The following is a 7857-nucleotide window of genomic DNA, read 5'->3' as shown; positions in this document are numbered from 1 at the left end:
TTCATGTAGTTAGAAAAGGTTATTACTATGGTTTCTGGAAGGAAAAGTGGTTGGAGAAATAGGTCTGATATCATTTTTTTCTTTAAAAAAAATGTATGTGTTCCAGACTCAATCTTATTGCCGAAAACATCATTTTGAATATCAATGCATTACTAACAAGGACCCCAGACCACTGTGCATTTTCAGTCTTATGGTCACTTTATCCAGTCCTTATGTACCTGTTGAAACTGGAAAATTCTTTAGCCTTTTCTTTAGCTTCAGAATTATTTTTGTTTGTATCATTTTGTCACTTTCAAGTAGCTTTTTTATTCTCATTTGGGAAACTACAGGTAAAAGCTGGTCTATAAACTTCGGTGAAACAATTGATTATGGTGTATGATGTACACTACAGTACAGTAAGGCCAACCCTCACTGTAATGGGATGTCTGGAGTTTAAGGAAAGACAGTGGTCTCCTTGTTTAACTAAAGATCAAGTTCCTAAGTAACTCACTGAGGATCAATATAGGGGTTAAAAGAGAAGACACATAAGCCAAAATCAACATTCCTGTTAGGTTTGCTCCCATAATATTCAGCTTTAATATATGTATTGGAAGGGTACTGCTGTACAAACTCATGAGTCTGGGATTTACTACTGAATTCATAGGACAGTAACAGACTCTACCCTTCCTTCTTTTTTAATTAATTAATATTTTTATCAATTACATTTGATTCACTTTGTATCTCTGCTATAGCCCCCTCCTTCATCCTCGCCCAATTCCACCCCCCTTCATTCCTCATCTCCTCTCATGCTCCTCCCCAAGTCCACTGATAGGGGAGATCCTCCTCTCCTTCCCTCTGACCCTAGCTTATCAGGTCTCATCAGGACTGTTTGCATTGTTTTCCTCTGTGGCCTGGTAAGGCTGCTCCCTCCTCAGGGGGAGGTGATCAAAGAGCCAGCTACTGAGTTCATGTCAGAGACAGTCCCTGTTCCCCTTACTAGGAAACCTACTTGGAAACTGAGCTGCATGGGCTACATCTGTGCAGGGGTTCTAGGTTATCTCCATGAATGGTCCTTGTTTGGAGTATCAGTCTCAGAAAAGACCCCTGGGCCCAGATTTTTTGGTTCTGTGTTCTCCTTGTAGAGCTCCTGCCCCCTTCAGATCTTTCTATCTCCTTCTTTCATTAGATTCCCTGCGCTCTGTCCAAAGTTTGGCTATGAGTCTCAGCATCTGCTTTGATACACTGCTGAGTAGAGTCTTTCAGAGTCCCTCTGTGGTAGGCTACTGTCCTGTTCCCTGTTTTCTCCTTCTTCCTTTGTCTATCCCCTTTGCCTTTCTGCATGAGGATTGGTCATCTTACCCAGGGTCCTCCTTCTTGCTTAGCTCATTTAGGTGTACAGATTTTAGTATGTTTATCCTCTGTTATATGTCTAATATCCACTTATAAGTGAGTATATACCATGTGTGTCTTTTTGCTTCTGGGATACCTCATTCAGGATAACCTTTTCCCACCATTTGCCTGCAAATTTCAAGATTTCCTAATTGTTGAGTGGTATTCCATTGTATAAATATACCATAATTTCTGTATCCATTCCTCCATTGAGGGACATCTAGGTTGTTTCCAGGTTTTGGCTATTATGAATAAAGCTGCTATGAACATGGTTGAGCAAATGTCCTTGTGTACTTAAGCATATTTTGGATATATGCCTAGGAGTGGTATAGCTGGATCTTGAGGAAGTGCTATTCCTAATTGTCTGAGAAAGCTCCAGATTGATTTCCACAGTAGTTGTACAAGTTTACATTCCCACCAGCAATAGAAGAGGGTTCTCCTTTCTTCACATCCTCCCCAACATGTATTGTCACTTGAGTTTTTGATCTTAGCCATTCTGATGGGTGGAAGGTGAAATCTCAGGGTAGTTTTGATGTGCATTTCCCTGATTACCAAGGATATTGAACATTTCTTTAAGTGTTTCTCTGCCATTTGATATTCCTCTATTGAGAATTCTCTGTTTAGCTCTCTACTCCATTTTTTAATTGGATTACTTGATTTGTTGCTTTTTAACTTCTTGAGTTCTTTATATTTTCTGTATATTAGCCCTCTGTTAGATATAGCCTTCGCAGTCTGTAGGCTGTCATTTTGTTCTGACAACAGTGTCCTTTGCTTTACAGAAGCTTTTCAGTTTCATGAGGTCCCATTTATTGCTTCTTGCTCTTAGAGCCTGTGCTGTTGGTGTTCTGTTCAGGAAGTTGTCTCCTTGGCCAACGAGTTCAAGGCTCTTCCCCACTTTTTCTTCTAACCGATTTAGCATATCTGGTTTTATGTTAAGGTCTTTGGTCCACTTGGAGTTTAATTTTGTATGATGATAAATATGGATCTATTTGCATTTTTCTACCTGTGGATATGCAGTTAGACCAGTACCATCTGTTGAAGATGCTGTCATTTTCCACTGTACAGTTTTGGCTTCTTTGTCAAAAATCAATTTTCCGTAGGTGTGTGGGTTAATTTCTGGGTCTTCTATTCAATTCCATTGATCCACCATTCTGATTCTATGCCAGTACCATGCAGTTATTACTGTTGTCTGTAGTAGAGCTTGAGATCAGGGATAGAGGTACCTCCAGACTATCTGTTGTTGTACAGGATCGTTTCAGCATTCTAAGTTTTTTGTTTTTCCATATGAAACTGAGGATTGTTCTTTCATGTTCTGTAAAGAATTGTGTTGGTATTTTGATGGGAATTGTACTGAATCTGTATATTGCTTTTGGCAGGATGGCCATTTTCACTATGTTAATCCTACCAATCCATGAGCATGGGAGATCTTTCCATCTTCTGATATCTTCTTCAATTTCTTTCTTCAGATACTTGAAGTTTTTTCCAAACAGGGTTTTTACTTGTTTGATTAGAGTCACACCATGTTACTTTATGTTATTAGTGGCTATTGTGAAGGATATAGTTTCCCTAATTTCTTTCTCGGCCCTTTTGTCTTTTGTATACAGGAGGGCTACTGATTTTTTTTAAGTTAATTTTGTATGAAAACACTTTGTTGAAGGTGTTTATCAGCTGAAGGAGTTCTCTGGTTGAATTTTTGGTGTCACTCACATATACTATCCTACTATTTGAAAATAGTGATACTTTGACTTCTTCCTTTCTGATTTGTATACCTTGATCTCCTTTAGTCATCTAATTGCTCTAGCTAGGACATCAAGTACTATGTTGAAGAGATATGGAGAGAGTGGGCAGCCTTGCCTTGTCCCTGATTTTGATGTCTACCCTTCTTTCCAAGTGCTAGAATTTGGAATGCATTGCCTTTATCTATCAAGATAAACGTTCTCTCTTTTGGAATAAAGGACAGTTTAGTTTGCCAGCTTCAAATTTTGCTTCCTGAGATCTTATTCCCAGTTAGTAATGGAGCAAATCTCAAAGCTCATGCCTTCTAGTTGTATATTTTTAAATACCTAGCTAATATACTATACCCATGTTCTGATTTATAGAATCACACATTCTTCCTCATTGTCAAGTTTTGCATAGAAGGCAGAATGGTGCCCTTCCCCATACCAAAAGATGTCAAAGTCTTAGTACCCACAACCTGCAAATAAGCTATATCCCATGGTAAGAAAAAAAACTAGGTCATAGATATATTTATGGTTTTTAGCACTGGCCTTAAATTTCAAGGGCTTTATACAGGAAACTTCAGTATCACCATGGATATTTACTCTTTAATAAGAAGATGGACATTGAAACTGATGATTTGCTATGAGGAAGACCCACCACTTTCTTTGAAGATGGAAGAGAATGGGAACCAAGTGATGTCCTAGAAGTTCAAAAAGGCAAGGAAGTAGTTTTCTCCCCAAGAGGACTTCCATAGGAACACAGCCATGCTGATACCTCACCTTTAGCTCATTGAGACTCATTTTGTAGTTTTTTTTAATAAATAAGCCTGTATTGATTGACAGTACTTCACTTTTGTAGTTTATTAGAAAATAAATATACTCTCTAAGTGTATATTCCGTCAGTGTGTTCTCTGGCATATGAGATGGGAATATGTAGGCTTCTTCCTCTTTAGGTTAAGGTTGAAGTAGTAAATATACAATTTGCGGTACCTACTTGTTTCAACCAGTTTATTTGCTTAGTAAAGACTCTCACGACTCTCACAAATTATCCTACAATGCTTTTCTTGTCCTTCAATGTGGATATGCGCCACTGAAGCGCCACTGACATAGATTAACAAAGGACGTGGTTCTGATGGTGAGAATTATTTATGAATAATTAAGAATAATTTGGCCCCCACACAGCCAAAGAACCAAGTTTATCCTTATTCCATTTCCTAGTTTGCATTTTTTTTGCCACTTGGCTCTATTGGTTTCATTTTACCCTTCTATAGGAGAACCTCATCACATAAATGCTTCTAATATTACTAAATTTCCATTAAACCATAAGTTGACCACAGTTTCCTAAGTGTTTGCCCAGTGCTTTGTGGAATGCTCCTGTTTCCCATTGCCAGGATGTTTAAAGAGAGTGCCTATTATCTAAATATACACTGAAACAAATGAGCCAGAAAGAATGTTTTCATAATTAACACATAAGGTGATATTAACATTAATATGTTCTGAAGGAATCTAGACCCCTACTTCTCCCACACACACTGGCATGATTTCAGACAATAAAACTTTTGACATTTAATCCACTTAGTAAAAAATTTAATTTCCCTACTAATGTATTGCTAGTCATTAATGACCTTTACAGCTATCTATAGTTCAGCACATCCAAAGTACACAAAAAGCTGCATTCCCCTATTTGAAATTAGTTTAAAAAAAAAATAGCCTCTGATTTACTTTAGCAGTGAAAGGGAAGAGGAAAGAATATGCCTTTTCCTTAGCATGGTGCCTCATCTTCCCCTCTCTGCTCTCATCAACCATAGTTTTAGGGTCATGTTAACTCTCAACCTGACAATTCTGGACCATTTGGGAAATGGACCTGTGAGCATGCCTGTGGTGGATTATTGTGATTATGTAATTAATGTGGGAAGACATCTTAACTGTGGGCAGGACATTCCTGCACTGTGAGAAAAAGAGAACTTGAACTTAGCCCCACTATGGGTGCCTTCCTCAATGACTCTCTTCACTGGAGACACAGTGTCAAGATTCTGTTACTGTGACTTATTTGACCATGATGGAATGCCACTTTGAACTGGCATTCTCCCTTCTCCCTTAAGTTGCTTGTGTCATGGTATTTCATCACAGCAACAGGAAAAGAAACCAAGGTCCACAAGAGTACCGCAGTAGCTGAGGGTCTTAGCCTAAGTCTCATGAAGCAAGCCTGGCTTATCCAAGATGAACAGTTAGTTGAATGAGAATGTAGTCTGCTCTTGGATTCTCTTTATGGAAAATAAACTAAACCCCATTAGAATCACATTAAAAAAAAAAAAACAACCCTCATCACTCATGGAGGCAGAGGCAGCTAAATCTCTGAGTTCAAGACCAGCCTGGTCTACAACATGAGTCTAGGACAACCAAGGCTACACAGAGAAACCCTGTCTCAGAAACAAACAAACAACATTTTGGCCCAAAGTCTGAGGTCTGAGGCGCAGTAGACATGGACCAGCAGCCTGAGAGCCCAGCACCGCCTTCAGTGGAAACCCGTGCAGCTTTCACTCTTGTTTCTGCATCCACGTGCACCAAGGAGAATGCTAATTCACCTGCTGCCCGGCCTAACAGATTCAAGAACAAGGGAAAAGACAGCACAGAAATGCTGTGCCACCGAATAGAAGTTAATGTGGAACTGAGGAAAGCTACGAAAGATGACCAGATGCTGAGAAGGAGAAACGTCATCTCATTTCCCAATGATGCTACTTCTCTACTGCAGGAAAACTGCAACAATCAGGGCACTGTAAATTGGTCTGTTGGGGACATTGTTAAAGGCATAAACAGCAACTATTTGGAAAGCTAGCTCCAAACTACTCAAGTTGCTCAGAAACTGCTTTCTAGGGAGAAACAGCTTCCTATAGACAACATCATACAAGATGGTTTGATCCCCAAATTTGTGTCCTTCTTGGGCAAAGCTGATTGCAGTCCTGTTCAGTTTGAATCTGCTTGGGTGCTCACCAGCATTGCTTTCGGAACATCTGAGCAGACCAAGGCTGTGGCGGATGGAGGCGCTATCCCAGTGTTTATTTCTCTCCTGGCATCTCCCCATGCTCACATCAGCAAAACCATTGGAAACATTGCAGGTGGTGGTTCAGTTTTCCAAGACTTAGTTATCAAACATGGTGCAGTTGACCCACTCTTGGCACTTCTTGCAATTCCCGACCTATCATCCTTAGCTTGTGGCTACTTACATAACCGTACCTGGACTCTTTCAAGCCTTTGTCTAAACCAGAGCCCCGCACTCCCCTTAGATGCTGTTAAGCAGATTCTTCCTATCTCAGTTCGTCTCCTGCATCACAGTGATCCCAACGTGTGAGCCGATTCCGGCTGGGCTCTTTCCTACCTGACTGACGGTCCAAATGAGCGCACTGAGATCATCGTGAACACAGGAGTTGTGTCCCAAATTGTGAAGCCAATTGTGACTCCCACACTAAGAGCCAAAGCGAATATGTCGCTGGAACAGATGAACAGACTCAGACTGTGATGATGCAAAAGCACTGCAGTCTTTCCCAGCCTGCTAACACATCCCAAAACTAATATTCAGAAGGAGGCCATGTGGAGAATGTCAAATGTCACATCCTGACACCAGGACCAGATACAGCAAGTTGTGAATCATGGCCATTTCTTGTTGGTGTCCTCTCTAAGGCTAACTTTAAGACACAGAAGGAAGCTGTGTTGGCTGTAAGCAACCACCAGTGGTGGTACTGTTGAACAGACTGTGTATCTTGCTCATTGTGGGATAATAGAACCTTTGAAGATCCTATTGAGTGCAAAAGATACCAGAATTAGTCTGGTTATTCTTGATGCCATTGCAAATATCTTCCAGGCTGCTGAGAAACTAGGTGAGACAGAAAAAACTCAGTATAATGATTGAAGAATGTGGAGGCTTGGACAAAATTGAAGCACTACACAGCCATGAAAATGAGTCAAGGCCTCATTAAGCTTGAGAAGTGCTTCTCATTGGAGGAAGAGGAAAACCAAAACATTGTGCCAGAAACTACCTCTGACGTCTACTCCTTCCAAGTTCAGAATGGGGCTCAAGGCAGCTTTAACTTCTAATGCCCAGAAGCACAAAGTCGTTTTCATGTGCTGTGGTCCTCATAAATTTGTCTTACTGTTCCTCTACTAAGAACTCTTTTTAAATATGTTTTCCTATTGTAGCACTTTTTACAAAGAAGCTATACTCGAACAGTTGTAAACTGTACCGATTATATGAAGCTGTCCTCTGAGTTTCCTATTTCTATGTAGAATTTCATACCCTGCAGTATCCTGCAAATAAACCTTAAGTTCCAATCTTGTTTAAAGAAACAATATTTCATATTTTCAGGCTGTATTGACATGAAAAGTACCTTTTATGACTAGATGTAATTTCATGCCCATACATCTCCAGACTGATAACTACTAAAGTTGATACTTGACACGGTTTGCATCTCTCAAATAAAAGCATCAGCTGACACTGAAGTCTAGACGCTTTTAATGTGAGCTTTCTAATTACTCTAATCTTGTTTAAATGAAGAGGAATCGTCTTTATTGCATATGTAATATTTTCAAGATACTTCGATAATTTTAGTGTCATCTTTCTGTTTTGCCAAGTTGACTGCTGTTAAAAATTTACCTTGTAGATGGCCATGTTTCTTATTGTGAAAAATAAATATAATAATGTCAGATAACTAGCCTAGTCCACGTAGTAATTAGCAATATATATCCTTTCTCAAATGCTAGGCCCTTTCTGATAATC

The 7857-nt window shown here is 39.6% G+C and overlaps 1 pseudogene; it reads left to right on the top strand.

The window, feature by feature from the left end:
* The first annotated feature begins 5818 nt into the window (after positions 1 to 5818).
* On the top strand, positions 5819 to 7178 carry LOC129666678 (importin subunit alpha-1-like; annotated as a pseudogene).
* Positions 7179 to 7857: the final 679 nt, after the last annotated feature.

This window comes from Psammomys obesus, unplaced genomic scaffold, assembly GCF_907164565.1.
Source record: "Psammomys obesus unplaced genomic scaffold, mPsaObe1.curated_primary_1811, whole genome shotgun sequence".
NCBI lineage: Eukaryota > Metazoa > Chordata > Mammalia > Rodentia > Muridae > Psammomys > Psammomys obesus.
Note: the sequence above shows the minus strand (reverse complement) of the source record. Positions and strands in the feature narration are given on the sequence as shown.